At 41.8% G+C, this 16,869-nt stretch overlaps 1 protein-coding gene and 1 pseudogene across 1 annotated transcript in view; one reads left to right on the top strand and one right to left on the bottom strand.

Moving 5' to 3' along the window:
• Positions 1-16,869, bottom strand: part of ADCY9 (adenylate cyclase 9) — a 116,919-nt gene that overhangs the window by 88,273 nt on the left and 11,777 nt on the right. The window lies entirely within an intron of this gene.
• LOC115299310 lies at positions 666-989 on the top strand (annotated as a pseudogene).

Genomic DNA, 16,869 nt, shown 5'->3' on the forward strand with positions numbered 1-16,869 from the left:
AAGTCAAACTTTCCCTTTTTGCAGATGACATGATACTCTACATGGAAAACCCAATCGACTCCACCAGAAACCTTCTGGAACTGATCAATGAATTCAGTAAAGTCGCAGGGTACAAAATCAATGTACAGAAATCAGTTGCATTCCTATACACCAAAAATGAAGCAGCCGAAAGAGAAATTAAGAAACTGGTCCCATTCACCCTTCTTTTCTTACGGAGAGAAAACACACACACACATGCACCCCACGATCATAGGTTACTGTAACTCTAAGCAGAGAAAAGGCATCTCTTTAGCCTTTACATTCCAGTTTAGCGAGAAATGACATATAAAGACAGAAAAGGGAGGGGGTGCCTGGGCGGCTCAGTTGTTTAAGTATCCAGTTCTTGGTTTCTGCTCAGGTCATGATCTCACTGTTCATGGGTCTGACCCTCACATCCGGCTCCACACTGTCAGCGTGGAGCCTGCTTGGGATTCTCTCTCTCCTTCTCTCTGCCCCTCCCCTGCTCTAAACAAACTTTTTTTTAAAGACTGAAAAGAAGGATTTTAAATTTATATGATTTTCTATCCAAAAAAAATCTAAGATTATTTGACTTTTAAAAATAAGGGGAGCTTGAGAACCGACCGGAGATGGAGCATTACTGGCAACTGCAGATTCCTTCAGTCACTATGTCAACCAGCACAGATGTTTCTCTTTCTCCATATGAGGAAGATCGGGGATCCAAGCTTATCCGAAAAGCTAGGGAGGCACCGTCTGTTCCCCTCGGAATGGCGGGGTTTGCAGCAATCGCTGGATATGGGCTCTATAAACTGAAGAGCAGGGGAAGTACTAGAATGTCTGTTCACCCGATCCGCAGGCGTGCGGCAGCCCAAGGCTTGGTGGTGGGAGCGGTGCCGCCTGGTGCGAGATCCTCCATGGATAAGGAGTTCTGGGCAAACCTAAGCCTCAGAGGAAGAGAGGCGGCCTTGGCGTGTTGGCGGTGCTCGCTCTAGACATCTCCTGTTGAGGTGATATGTTTATGTTGAAAATAAATGGTTTGAACGGGTCAGACGATAACACGATCATTTACATACTGGTTTCCTTTCTTGCAGACCCGATTTGCCTGGTAACCAAATTCCCAGCGACCAGTTAGCTAGGTCATTCAGGGGAGTCAAATTAGCACCAAAGAAACATGACACTTTTCAAAGTACTGGTGAGTGGTAAAACCAGCATCTTCTAAAGTCCTCTGATGAGATGAGTTACAGAGAGAACAACGTGGCAATCCCCAAGTTCTCCCGGTCGCCACAGATGATCACGTGCTCTTGATGCTCTGTAGGGATTCTGTTTAACTTTTTTCTGCCTGCTTTGCAGACTGGTTGAGTACTTCAGTTTTTAGGGCTGGCTGGCTCTTAGAACCCTTTCGGAGCAATGCATGGAATATAATATAATAAGCTTCCCCACAACTGAAAATAGGCGTGTTTAAACCAAACCTAAAAAGCTGATAACAGCTGCTTAGAAGTAGTATTTATTTCAGAATCATTTGTAAACATGAGAATGGCTTAAGTATGTGTCTCAGTTTAGCTTTTTTTATAATTGCAGAATTATATTTATGCTGCTGTTGTATTACAATAACTTTTAAATGTCATCTTGAAATAGAAATGTGTATTTTAAGTACTAATGCAAAGGTAAATGAAAAACACTTTTTAAATGTATGAATTTTTTTTTGTAAGAATCATAAATGTTGGGGCACCTGGGTGGCTCAGTCAGTTAATCCTCCGGCTTTGGCTCAGGTCATGATCTCACAGTTCATGAGTTCGAGCCCCGCGTCGGACTCTATGCTGACCGCTAGGTCAGAGCCTGGAGCCTGCTTCGTATTCCATGTCTCCCTCTCTCCCTGACCCTCCCCTTTTCACACTATCTCTCTCTATCAAAAATAAATTTAAAAAAAACAATAAAAAAATTAAAAAAAGAATCATAAATGTTAACAAATTACCTATAATTGAAGTGATTAGTGATTTATCAGCAAGGTGGTTTGGTCAGACATTATACACAAACTTTGGTATACTCTAGAGTGCTATCACTCTTGTAAAACTTTCTTTTCTAACCTGAATTTACATTCCACGGTGATAACATGGTAAATGTAGTGTTATCAAAGTACTTGAACACACACACACACACACACACACACACACACACACACACACAAATCGGAATCATGGGGTGCCTGGGTGACTCAGTAGGGACCCGGCTGCGGTTCAGGTCATGATCTCGCGGTTCATGGGTTCGAGCCCTGTGTCAGGCTCTGTGCTGACAGCTAGTTCAGAGCCTGGAGAGTATCTTCAGATTCTGTGTCTCCCTCTCTCTCTGACCCTCCCCTGCTCATGCTCTCTCGCTCTCTCTCTTGAAAATAAATAAAACATTTTTTAAAAATCAGAACCAAAGAACATTCAATAAAGTGGCCAGTGACATAGGAAAATAACATTTTCAGCTTTCTAGTTTCACATGAAGTTAAACACACCATACAACCCAGTAATTCAACTCTTCTGTATTCGACCAGGAGAAATGAACATACTTGTCCACAAAAGACTTTGTGAATGTTCATAGCAGCTTTAGTCATAATAGTCAAGAACTGGAAACAACCCAAACATCCACTCCTGATGAGAGGATTTTTTTTAATGTTAGATGTCCACACAAAGGGATGCTATTGAGCAATAAATGAACAAGCTACTGATATATGCAACGACATGGATGTGTCTCAAAAGCATTAATTCTAAGTGAAAGAAACAAGTCACCAAAAAGACCACATGTTGTGTGATCTCTAGAACATTCTGAAAAGGGCAGTACTACAGGGGCAGAAAGCAAATAAGTGGTCAGCACGAGCCAGGCACAGGGAATGGGGCCGTCTGTGCTGGGGTGCAAGGGAACCTGTGGGGTGGTGACAGCACACCGTCTGTCAAGTGTGGTAGTGATCCGGCAACTGCAAACATGTGTTAAATTCTCCGAACTAGGCTCTTTTTAAAACGGGTGGGGTCTCACTGTATTGTAAATTATAAAAACGGGCAACTTTCCTCTGTACCAACAGTAACTGGCTACAAAATAAGATGAGAAAAGATCCTATTCATAGTAGCAAAGAAAGCCAGTAAAACTGAAAAATAAATTTAAGAAATATGTAGGGCCTCGTGAAATATCTACAAAACTTTACTGAGCTAAAGAAGAGGGACTTGTATAAATGAAGAGTTGCCAGCTTGCTGGATGACAACACCCAAAACTGTACAGATGTCAAAGTAATCTGTAACCTAAAAGAAAGTAAACCAAAATGCCAAAGGGCATTAATGAGAAAACAGCAAGTCAAACTTTGATCTGGAAAAATAAATGCATAAAAGCGGAAACACAAAATTTAATTTTTCAAATTAATAAGGAAAAGACAAACACCTCTATTCACAGGCAACTCCTAAAAGAAGAAACAGTGACAATACACATATGAAAACACCGTTTGCCTCACTAGTAATTCATGTGAGCAAAGACCATTAGCAGTAAGAACATCTGTCACATTGTCATAATTTACAGTACTATTTCATCAAATCTGAGATGCTACTCCTAAGAGGTATCACTACTTTTTGTTCTATCAGGAAATGAAAGAAAGTACCGCCAATGAAACTCTGACCCACCTTAAATTGTCTGACGCATCCTGATATGAGGAATGTCTGGAAAATGTACACCCCAGGATCATGACATATAGTAATACAAAACTGGAAACAATCTAAATTTCCAAGAAGGGACATGTCCCAAATAAATTATAGTACACCCCAATAACAAAATATTACAATCATTTAAAATGATTATATAGATGTATGTACAGACATATATATGTTCATAATCTATTAGGTGGGAAAGGTGATTGTAAAACTATGTCTAATGGGATACTATTCTGTTAATAGATCATTATTGATATATACGCATGCATTGAAAAAGTCTATCAGCCTTGAATCAAAATGTCTCAGGGGCTATCTCTGGATGGAAAGAGTTTCTTTTATCTTCTTTTTGCTCAACTGTCTTTTCTGAAGGTGATATCACAAACGTATTTCACTCTTGTAATAAAAAATAAAAAATAAGGTGTCCACCCACCTTGCCAATTGTCTAAATTTAAGTCTTCTAAAGATACATATTTCTTAAGGTTGCAATATTGACAAGGGGAGGGAATCCTGAAACAGTCTGAAAGCTCAGACAGGAAGTAGTTAAAGTATGGTGATTCATTCCAAGGAGTATTACATCCTCCTTATAGATAAAAATATGCAAAATACATGGATGCCCAGAAAGTCAACAGAAAATGAAATACAACTTGACTGACATCGTTTTAATGAGAAACTTACCACCTGTCCCTAGGAATATGAAGTTACAGTCCTAAAAAGAGAGGTCAATGAAGGCATCAGATCATATATAATTACTCACTTTTACCTTTTAATTACTTTTTCATATAATTTCATATAAATTAATTTAACAGAGGTGATTTTAAAAAATACACACCTTCCAGAACCACTCGGCATTCTATAGGTCTCTAACTTGGTGCCTGAAGACATTCCACGTAGAAACAAACGACCCACAGAGAGGACTCTCATCCCCTCCTGCCCTCTCTAAACTCCTGTTTACAGTTTTGTTTTTCAATAAACCTGTTCCACCGAGAAAAAAAAAATGGGGAGAAATGTCTACAATACAGGAAAACGCAGCAAAAAAAGTTTCATACATCTCTGTGTGCGTGCTTTTTTCTATTTTCTGGTTAAGGAAAACATTTTCAAGTGCATAAAAATAAGGAACTAAAATTAGATAGACGAGAAATGAACCTTGACTCATGGTAGGGAAAATGTTATTTTTAAACTGAGAAATATTTATAGGCCTGTGCTTTACGGAGAGGGAAGACAGGCGCGCTAATGTATGTCAATGGCACAGCCCAGGGCAGGGGCTGGAGACTCGACAAAATACTTCCACTGCATGTTTGTGTTCCACAGGCCACTGGCACTTCACACGTCTTCTCTCACGGAACACAAATGAGGACCAATGATTATAGAGTGTTTGAGGGCTCTATTCATTTAACATTAAAGAAAATGTCGTAAACAGCGCACACCCGACCATGTACCATCTCTGCCTCCTCCTCTGGCTGAGCACAGAACCGGGAATGCTTCCCAGCTCTGAAAGAGGGGCTTTGGTTCTAGACAGTCATCAACCCTGCAGGAAAACCAATATTTTTCAGAGCTCCAGACCTAAGTTTAAGAAATGATTTATTGTGTTTTTAAAAACACACAGATGTGTAATCTAAGACACTTAACAGGTAATATTAAGAAATAAATCTTTAGGGGTGCCTGGGTGGCTCAGTCGGTTAAGTGTCCGGCTTCGGCTCAGGTCATGATCTCACAGTTTGTGGGTTCGTGTCCCACATTGGGCTCTGTGCTGACAGCTAGCTCAGACTCTGGAGTCTGCTTCAGATTCTGTATCTCCCTCTCTCTCTGAACCTCCCCTGCTCGCACTGTCTCTGTCTCTCAAAAAACTATAATAAATAAATAAATAAATAACATTTTTTAAAAAAGAAATAAATCTTTAAACCTGTAAAAACCACATTCATCTTGACATTCATAATACCGCTCAAAAACCTTCAAGAGAAAACAAAAACCCTCAAGAGTGCTTTACCTCCCACCGCATCAAGTCTAAATGTCTTCCTTTTGCATGTCCACACCATGAGGCCATCATGAGAGCACCCGCACTGAGCCCCCGGTGCAGTGGGGGAGGAGGACAGCTGTGACAGCAGGGGCAGGTAGGTGAGAGCTAATGGAGCAGCGGAAGGGGCACAAGTCATTGCACTCTGGAGGCTAAGGAGAGGGAAGGGCTGCAGAGAAGCAACGTTCTTTGACCAAACTCAACCAGTGGGTGTGTGGCTTCCAGGGGGAAAGAACTCTATGCAAGGTGTAAGGGACTAAGCCCACCTTGGAGAACTGGGAAGAGAAATACAAAGGTTGACTGGGTTCCATGATCCAATTTCACAAGTTTCCCCTTAAAAAAAAAGCACCTAAATTTTCATTTTAAAAAACCTGCATGTTTTAACTAAAGCCATAGCCTTAATGCTTTGCATCCCCAATACCATTTCCCTCCTTCACACCCATGTCCCCACCACCCATCCTTCCTGTAACAGAACCTGATTCTCTCTGGGGGATCCTCCTTCCGCCTATTTAGGAAGGAGACCCCCCTCGCCATGCGCACGGCCCCCGTGGATGGAGCTGGGTTAAGTCCAGGCCGATGGGACCTCACTCCCCTTGCCAGAGACTGATGAGGACATGGCGCATAAAATTAGACACGTGAGTGGAAAATGTCCTCTTCTTCACTAGACGCCATTGTGTAATCCGGAATGGCTGCAGCCACCTTATGTCATGAGGAAATACCTCTCCCACATGGCAAGAATGGCAGAGAGTGAAGACAGAAAGCACCTGGGTCCTTGAAAATGTCATCAAAACACGACTTACTCACCCCTGGAACTGCAATACTTCTTGTTGAGATAATAAATTCCTTTGTTTGTTTGTTTGAAGCTACGTTTTGTTAGGTCTTCATTAGCTCTCATACTATCATTCGGAAACCATCTTGACTTTATTTGTAAGCATTTCTACATATATTTGCATCCCTTGTAAAACAGGGAGTTTTCTATTTTATGCTGAGGCTTTCTTTTGTACCCTTACTTGTTTGGTGACAAATCACCTTCTTTGAGGAAAGCACACGGTAAGCGCTGTGGCAGTGCTCACGGCATTCAGGAACGTACTCAATCTGGAGGACGTAAGGTGCTCCATCGCAGGAAAGATGTGCTCACTGATTTCCCCGTGGCTAAATAAAATACCACGCACTGAGATCCTGCGCTCCATGACTACACCACTTAAGCAATCTTCTAACTATTAATTAGGGCCTCCCAGATATTTTGATATCATGGAGGAGGGGCCCCGGGGAGTAGATAGGAATATTCTAGCCACTAGAAAAACACACCTCCTCCAAAAAAATAAACTAACACACTGGCACCTAGTTTTTACATCAGTCCCACGATTAGCATGTATCAGTCTTCCAAATACATACCAAAGCACACTGCACTGTAACTCAAATACCATAATTCATCTATTTATAGTATACAACTCAGTGACTTCCTGGGAAGACACAGAGTTGTGCAGCATCACCACAGTCAATTTCGGAGCACTCTCATCACCTCAAAAAAGAAACCCCACACCCATCAGTATTCACTCTCCATTTTCCCTCCATCCCCCCGAGCCCTAGGCAACCACTCATTTACTCTCTGTTGCTATGAATTTACCTGTTCTGGACACTTGAAACGGAATCACTTCATGTGTGCCTTTTGTGACTGGCTTCTTGCACTTCTTCACCCAGGCTGCAGCATGAATCAGTACGAACTTCCTTTCCGAGGCTGAACAATATTCCTCTATATGCAGAGACCACACTTTGTGGGTCTGCTCAGCACAGGACGGACATCTGGGTCGCTTCCACCCTTTGGCCATTACGAGTAATGCTGGTGGGAACACTCGCACACGGGTTCTGGTGTTTCGTGTAGACCTGTGTTTTCCGTTCTTCGGGCGCACCCCTGGAAGGGGGCTTGCTGGGTCACTTGGGACTTTGAGCACTCCGCGTTCCCACCAGCATGACACGGGCAGCCCGAGAGGCTCTGGAGACAAGGACCACAGGTGGCTCATCCTCATATCCTTGACCTCCAGTGGGGACTCAAACACTGACAAATGGATGCAAGCAAAAGTGGCTTTAAAAAGACAACGCCAAAGGTGGCCCAGCAGAGTGACAAGGGCACTGTTAAGGACCGGTTTCCTCCCTGAGGGGCTCCTGACACACACACTGCGCTCCTTTTGCCCCCTGGAGAAGGCAGCCCACCTCTCCCAGAAGAGTTTTACCTACACCTACAGGCCTGAATAACACCCTAACGAAAGGCGAAGGGCACTTGCGGGGACTCCATTGGCCTGAGGGCTGCCTCAGTTTGGGGGATCATCCACTTGAGGCAATCATAATCCAGTTGTCCTGTGGGGCACCCCAAGCTGCCCCATGAGGATAACTTCTCAGGCAGACCAATAAATCCGGCGGTGGAACATACCACTCCCCAGAGCGGGGAGCTGAGGTTGGCACTGAAACAGGCCCCTTGGCACCCGGGAGTACTTCCCACCCACCCCACCTCCTCGGCAAACAGCAGGCTGGAGCCTGGCTCACCTCCAAACTCACCAATCTAGCCATAGAGGAACCCTGCCTCTTCCTTTGCCCTAAGGGAGGAATACTGTATTTCTGACTAGAAATTCCGTTTTCTCCTCTTCTACCCTAAAAAGTACTGACACTTGGTAACACTGACAAGTTTACATATTCTTTCTTAACTACATAAAAACAAATATAAATGAACTATGAACCGATGGCCATGTGTGGGAGTTGAGCTCTTTCAGTGGTCAATGTTTTTTTAGAAAAATGGTCTATATTAAGGACGCATTGTGGGAACACTACTGGCTGTGGACACTATCCCACATCCCCATGTTCTAAGGATAGCTAACCAGAGGAGTGTGTCCCAGATGGGCACAAGGGGCCCATGGGCTCGCCTGACCCCGCAGAAACCAGAGGGGAAGACTAATTTTACCACACTGCATTTAGATAGTTGGAAATTCATTTGAACAAGAAAGTTCCTAGAGCTGTTTGGGTTTTTGGGTTTTTGGGTTTTGGGTTTTTTTTTTTTTTTTGGTCAATATTTAAATAGTAATTTTTTTAAAGCTTGCCCTCGATACCAGCTGTTTATCTAACACACAGTTCCAAAGTTGCCAAATCCAATGCCAGCCTGAAGGAGACAGCCAAAATCCATATGTTTATCAGAAAGAAAAGGTCTCTAAACATGTTCTATTTACATTATACTTTTATCTTGATCACAATACCACTGCAAGTCACAGTGAACACAGTCATTGTTTCAAGCAAGACATCTCATGCACCGTATTACCAACTACCAGCTTACTCTCACCTTGGAAGATGTTTTCAGGAACATCTGACTGGTAGATGCAACTTTTTACAGGATCCTTCTTAGGAGCTTCTCATTTTAAAAAGTGGTAGAGGTTGGTCAAAAAGTTAAACATATAGTTACCACATGGCCCACCAACTCCACTCCAAGACATATGCCCAGAAGAATTAAAAACATGTAGTCAAAAAAAATGTGCACACAAATGTTCACAGCAGCATGACTGTCAATAGCCGAAAGGTGGAAACGGCCGCAGGGTCTATCATGCCATGAGCAGATCAACAAGATACGGTCTATCCGTCCAATGGAATCTTGTTCAGCCATAAAAAAGAATGAAGTTCCAATATATGCTGCAACATGGGGAACCCTGAAAATACGCTAAGGGAAAGAAGGCAGATACAAAAGGTCACATATTGTATGAATCATTCATATAAAATATCCAGCACAGGCCAAGGCACCGAGACAGAGAGAAGACCTGTGGTTGTTAGGCGCTGGGGGGAGGCGGGGATGGTCATGACTGCTAATGGACACAGGGTTTTCTTTTCGGGTGCTGAAAATGTGATGGTTGTGCAACACTGTGAATGTACTAAATACCAGTGAATTATTAACTTTAAAATGGTTAATTTTATGTTATATAAATTTCACATCAATTTTAAAAACTGAACAGAGCATGAGGAAACTCATCAGGAAACTAGGATAACAGCAAGGGCAGGGGTGGGACTTTACAAAGTTCTGGATACGGCGCAAGAAGTCCATTGTGGGCGAGTGTCTGAGAAAGTTTATGAAATCAATCAAGGCAGCCCTCCAGGCCTGCGGTTTAGACCGGGAGGCAAGTGCTCGCTTCGGCAGCACATATACTAGACTGGGAGGCAGGTTCGGTTTAGATCAATCCCAAGTCCCCCACCCAAGGATTTTTCAGACACTCTTACAAAGACTAACGTAAGAAATGTGGCCTCTGCCCCCAGAGTCTAGGCACTGGACTAGCAGCTCATGATTCCCCGTGAACTGAAAACCTGACATGTGGAAAAAAACATTTTTCTTTATAGTACTGCGTTCACAGTCTTGAATCTCTGAACATCTACTCCAAAAGATGATTGCACCTTTGCCCAACAGTACAAAACCTCCAGTACCAGTGACCATATCCTCACCGGCTTTACTTTCCTGGGCTGCCCCACCACCACAGCACACTGTCGGCTTCCTGTCCCCCCATTTTTATGGTCTCCCTTAGGGTGACCACACTGTGCTTCACACCCATGGCCTGGAGAGAGGCTAAGGTCAGGCCCCCAAGAAGCACATACAAAGCCCAGGTGAGTACAGAAAAGAGCTCTCCCTAGATAGGAGGGAAGCCTGCACCTGCCTTCCTCCTGGAATCCCAGTGGGGGCCAAAGCGCTCCTGCTGCCAGCACATGCTGGGCACGCGGCTTCAGCATTACAGGGCTCACTCTCCCACTGTGCTCCCACTCCTCACAACTGCTGACGGGAGAACACTGATGACAAGGGTTTCAGTGCTGATGAAAACATGTTTGGGAGATGCCTGGGTGGCTCAGTCAGTGAAGCATCCAACTTCGGCTCAGGACATTATCTCACGGTTCGGGAGTTTGAACCTGCATTGGGGCTCTGTGCTGACAGCAGAAAGCCCACACCAGATCCTCTGTCCCCCTCTCTCTGTGCCCTTCCCCGACTTGTTCTCTCTCGCTAGCTCTCTCTCACTCTCAAAAATAATAATAATAATAACAACAACAACAACAACAACATATTTAGGAGGGAGTAGGGCAAAGGCCAACATTTGCTAAACACCCACCATGTGCCAGGTGCTCTTACATGCATTATTTCATTTAATCCCAACCGAAACCCTTCGGATTAGGCAACTTGCTCCCCGCCAAAGAAAACCAATACTCACTGCCATTTATTAAGTAACTACATATTACTTTAAAAATTAGGGGCGCCTGGGTGGCTCAGTCGGTTAAGCATCAGACTTCAGCTCAGGTCATGATCTTGTGGTTCATGGGTTTGAGCCCCGCATCGAGCTCTGTGCTGACAGCTCAGAGCCTGGAACCTGCCTCAGATTCTGTGTCTCCCCCTCTCTCTGCCCCTCCTCCGCTTACGCACGCGCTTGCGCTCTCTCTCTTGTCTCTCTCTCTCGCTCTTAAAAACAAATTAAGTTTTTAAAAATTAAAACTTAAGAGCTGACAATCCCTTTTCCTAAGAATGGAATCTACTTTAATTTTTAATCTAAAAGAACAACCTTACAAACAGCAAGGCCAATGATTTGACAAACTTGGCCAACGTGCCCAAGTATCCTGTACAGTGGGGAGCAGAGCGCAGACGAGGCCGAGTACCCACTGGGCAGTCTAACACCTGGCCAGGAAGAACAAACCTCCCAAAAATAAACAACAACAAGTAGCTAGCATTGCTCAATACCAGAGTACTAAATTCCTGAGATGAAAGAAAACCTATGCATGCCTTCAGCTTAAACAAAAGAGGAAGAAATGTGGCCTATTCTTCCTTGGCAGGTATATTAAAGAACACACAAAAATCTCTATACAGTCACTCTTCCCAGAGGCTTCTTAGGAAAGTCTGCAAAGAACTTTGCTAAAATTCTGGCAAATCTTAACATCAGTATTTCCCTAATTTAACATTCACATTTTAGGTTTGTAATGTAACTAACTACAGAATTGTTAATTAATTCTAATTAATTCATCATCTAATCCATAATTCCCACTGTCACATACTCAAAAGAAATACTTTGGTCTTGTGGAAAACATGCTTTGTTTAAAAAGACACAAAAATTTGATTCAAATTTCCCTTTCTCCTCCCCTCTAAGAAATGCGCTAAAAATAACTGTCATAACATCTTACTCATCCTGATCTTAGTACCTAGCAACTTATTCAGAATATAGCTGACAACCAAAAAATTTCATGGAGACCTAATTCTTAGTCCTTTTAATCAAACTATATCTGTGGGGCTAATAAGTTTGATTATTTGGTTTCTTTATGGAATAAAGTAAAAACCAGAAGTAAAGCTGTTACAGAAAGGCATACTACACTAACAGCTACATAAACTGACAGTAAGAGAGTAAAAAAAAAAAAAAGTATTTTAAAATATAAGAACTGGAAAAACAGAGCAATCTCAGTTTACCTAAAAAAAATCAAAAATCCCTATTTTTATAGGAAAATCATTATATCACTAAAAGCCAGATAACAGGTTATGAAAATAAGCCATCAAGAAAATTAAGTTTTATTTGACATATTTCATTTTTATCAAAGTAAAAAAGTATTTTTATACATTTCAGAAATACAAAACCAAATGTTTAATCAGGTTTAAAGACGAGAAGTCTGACTGACCAAAGGGGAAAATCCTCAGCTCTTTGGGAAAACTTGACCCTCCAGAAAGACTTGCTCTAACTGATACTTCTATCTAACAACATGCCCAATGAGGCTGGTTTCATAGTCAACCATATGCTTCCCCTAAAGCTGTCTGCTAGGGGTCTGGATAGGAGGAAAGGAAAGGATCAGAGAATTTAATATTTAATCAGCCTGGACCAAGCTTAGAAAGGAGGATAGCTGTTTTAAAACAAAACTAATTGTGTGAAACATTTATATTAAATTACAATTCAGCATCCAATCTCCTCTAATTATGCCTTCCAGGAAGACTTATAAACATCAGTGAAAATAGAATGACTTGATTTGGTCAAGGTATGTTATTAAATAATGAGTTTTTTTTAATCCTTTCAACTCATTTTCAAACAATCAGCTTGACTGTCGATTTCAGAAAAGAAGAGTCCATCAACTGACGAATGGACAAATAAAATATGGTCTATCCACACTGTAGAATATTCTAGAACCATGGGGGGCACCTGTGTGGCTCAGTGGGTTAAGCATCTGACTTCAGCTCAAGTCATGATCTCATAGTCCGTAAGTCTGAGCTCTGCGGTGGGCTCTCTTCTAACCGCTCAGAGTCCGGAGCCTGCTTCAGATTCTGTGTCTCCTCTTCTCTCTCTGCCCCTCCCCTGCTTGGGCTCTGTTCTCTCTTGCTCTCAAAAATGAATAAAACATTAAAAAAAATTTTTTTAAGAATATTCTAGGACCATGAGAAGGTTGATGAACACTGACACCTGCTATGACGTGGATGAACCTTGAAAACAATGTGCTGGGTAAAAAAAGTCAGACACACGTTGTAATGATTCATTCACATGATACGTACACAACAGGCCAATCTATAGAGATGGAAAGTAGAGTAGTGGCTGCCACGGGCTGGGGAGGGTTAATGGAAGTGGGGAGTAACTGTTAATGACCATAGGGTTTCTTTTTAGGGTGATAAAAATGTTTTAAAATTGATTGTATCAATGGTTGTATAGACATGTGAATATACTAAGGATCACCAAATTAAATGCTTTAAATGAATGAATTGTATGGTATGTGAGTTATATTTCCAAAATAAAAGCTGTTATTAAAAAAAGGAAAGACAAACTTAAAATCATCCACTCTGGTTCACATTCCTTGTTCAGGAAAGGTCGCACACCGTTGCAATGCTGCTGAAAGAAACAGAAACCTTAGTGCAAACTGGAATACCTCCAGGGGAGTATATGGAATTGGAAATTTAATAGCAACTAAATAAAGTAACATCATGACTGGGGCCATGAAAGCAAACATTTCCATGTGAACTTCAAATGGCAAAGAGACAAAGTTGGTATCTTAGAATCATCAGCTCTGAAAGTGTTCAGAATCAGTTTTCTTTGAGCCAGAAAACACAGCGTTAGTGAAGTTATTCCAGCTAAGAAAGTCCCTGTGAAATGTATGTCAGAGACACAAACAGAAATGTTCTGTTTGTATGGTCGTTGTAAGAGTTCTGACCTTCCGCAGTTACTAACACACTGAGTCAGTCACTTCAGTCCTAGAAAACATGTGACTCCAACAGGCTGTGAATAACACTTTCTCTAAGAGAAGCTACAGTTTCACAAGGTGGGTCTTTGTTGGGCTGAAATTATCTCTCAGGTCGGATGACTTATGTACCCAGTGACAACACTGTTTTTCAGGACAAAGTAGAGTGTTTTTCCTTTTCCAGTCTGTTTCACCAGACAGCGACATCGCAGCAAATATTCTATCACTTTCCATGAGCTGCTTTGCTATTCTTAAGAAAGGATAAGAAAACCATTCAAAATCTTTTATAACTCCCTTATAATTAAATCTTTGGGCTTTCTATCACTGGTGGCCTCTAATTTCCAACTGCAAAGTCTAAGGTACACAATGACCTAGCACATTAACTTTCCGACTACTACAGCACACTAAATATACAGTAAATATATAGTATTCTGGTGCACTAAATAAACAGATCCAGGAACGCACCATCAGGAGCAAGTGAGTCTTTTATTAATGGAATAATCAGTAAGTACATTATTAAATTCAATATTTGCTCTGTTCTACTAGTGGAAAAACTTGCCAAAACACTGAACTTAATTTTATTGGCAACTAACCTTCCAATCTCTCTCCAAAATAATGTTCAAACAGGAATTAAAGCATATTTTTAAAAAACTTAATAACTTCACATTTTCTCCAAGCCATTTCAAAAGTGTTTCTCAAATTTTCAAAAGCAAATGGGGTGCCTCTAATGATATTCTGCTTTCTGTATGTTACATAACAAATGTGATTCGAAAAAACTACACGTAAATTATACTCCTGTACCTCAACCTTATTTACATATAAAGCAAGTAAAGAATCCTATAGAAAATGAAGACTCTCACACCTTCCCTGCAATTCAGTAGTTCTGAGGATCTGAGTTTCCATATGCTAGATTTGTCTAAATGAGGGCTCACAGTTTCAACAAATGGATCAAGAAGAAACTACGTCTTCGAATTAAGAATAGTACTATTTCCCAATCATGTGAGAAGCGCAGGTGCTCTGAGAGAACGGTGGGGTTCTAGTTCCAACTTCATGTTTGACAAACATGAGGAAACAGAACCAAGGTATGTAGTTAGTGGAGAAAAAGATCTTAAGAGGAAAAGCTAATTTCCCCAAATTTTAGACAACTCATTCGCAAAACAAAAATTAACATTAACGACCACAAGAAGCATTTTCTCATGGGGAAAAGAACTCATTATGAAGTTACAGAATACAATGCAATCCACACTTGGAATGTTAACACTTAATAGGGTAAAACTCACTGAACCAATGTGCAATAGACTCTCTTACTTAAAATGCCAAAGCCTTAGTAGTTTATTGTATTTTACTATCCATATACCAGAAAAGAAATCACATGTGTGTGTGGCTTTTCTTCCTCTCTACAAACTAAATGGCAAAAAGCTGAAGTTAATATTTCCCAAACAATTCAAACATGAATATAAATGATTCAAAAGCTGCTTTCAGCAGCACATTTTTCTGTGGAAGGGAAAAAATGAATTTAATAGCATTACATAAAAATCCTGGAAATTATGCACAAAGACTATCCTGGAGCTTTGCCAAAAAAAGGATATGCTGGTTTTTCGTGTACACACATGATAATCAAATAAGAATTATAAGGAGCTACAGTATTATTAAAGATAAATACACTTCTTGAAAGCTCCATTTTAAAAAGCTTAAAAATGAATGCCTAAACTAAGCCACTCAACCCCACATTTCCTGGGCCCTAAATAAACACTTGGGTTTCAGTGACCCGAGTTCCTGCCCTACCCAGCAGTCTTCGCTGCCAGCACCCTGGAGCCCTCAGTCCTGAGGCCGTCTTCTCTCCAGCACCCTGGCTCACATTCCCAGGCCCTGCCCTGGACATCAGCAGCTCTCTGCCTCCTTGCCTAGGTCCTTTCAAGATCCCATCTGTGCCTCTATTTAATAAACCACCTAACCACTCCTTAAAACCACTCATTGCCTTCCCTCTACCTTCTCGTCTGTTCCGTGTGGATGTCTGGGGTTTCACACAAGAGTGCCCACATGCAGAGTGTAAGGAGTTATAGTTTTCATTCATTCATTCATTCATTCACTTGACAAATATTACTGAGCATCTACTATATGCCAGGCTATGTTCCCAGCGCTAGGAATATAGCAGAAAATAAAATATCTCACGGTTCACGGGTTTGAGCTTCACATCAGGCTCTATGCTGAGAGCTCGGAGCCTGAAGCCTGCTTCAGATTTCGTCTCCCTCTCTCTCTCTGCACTGCCCCCTCACACTCTTTCTCCCTCTGTCTCTCAAAAATAAATAAATGTTTAAAAAAAATTTTTTTTTAAGAAAAAAGAAACGGGAAAATCCTTGCTCTCATCGCATTCTAGTGGGATGAAAACAGATCATAAATAAACAAACAAGTCAAATACACATTATGCAAGATGGAGAGGGGAACAGGAGGGCAGTAATTCCAGGAAGCACTGTTCAGAACAAGGTTCTAGGGCACTAGGTGGCTCAGTCAGTTAAGCATCCAACTTCAGCTCAGGTCATGAGCTCACGGTTCATGAGTTCAAGCCCCCTGCCGGGCTCTGTGCTGACAGCTCAGAGCCTCAAACCTGTTTTGGATTCTGTGTCTCCCTCTCTCTCTGCCCTCCACCCACTTGTGCTCCTGCTCTCGCGCTCTTTCTCTCTCTCTCTCTCTCGCTCTCTCTCTCTCTCTCGCTCTCTCTCAAAAATAAACATTAATTTTTTTATTTTTTTATTTTATTTTTTGAGAGACAGAGAGAGAGAGAGTGAGCAGGGGAGGGTCAGAGAGAGAGAGGAAGATACAGAATCTGAAGCAGCTCCAGGCTCTGAGCTAGCTGTCAGGACAGAGCCCAAAGCAGGGCTTGAACCCACGAACCGTGGATCATGACCTGAGCCGAAGCCAGATGCTTAATTAACTGAGCCACCAGCCGCCCCTTAAAAAAAATTTTTTAAGAACAAGGTTCCTATGAAG

Source organism: Suricata suricatta, chromosome 8, assembly GCF_006229205.1.
Source record: "Suricata suricatta isolate VVHF042 chromosome 8, meerkat_22Aug2017_6uvM2_HiC, whole genome shotgun sequence".
NCBI classification, from domain to species: Eukaryota; Metazoa; Chordata; class Mammalia; order Carnivora; family Herpestidae; genus Suricata; species Suricata suricatta.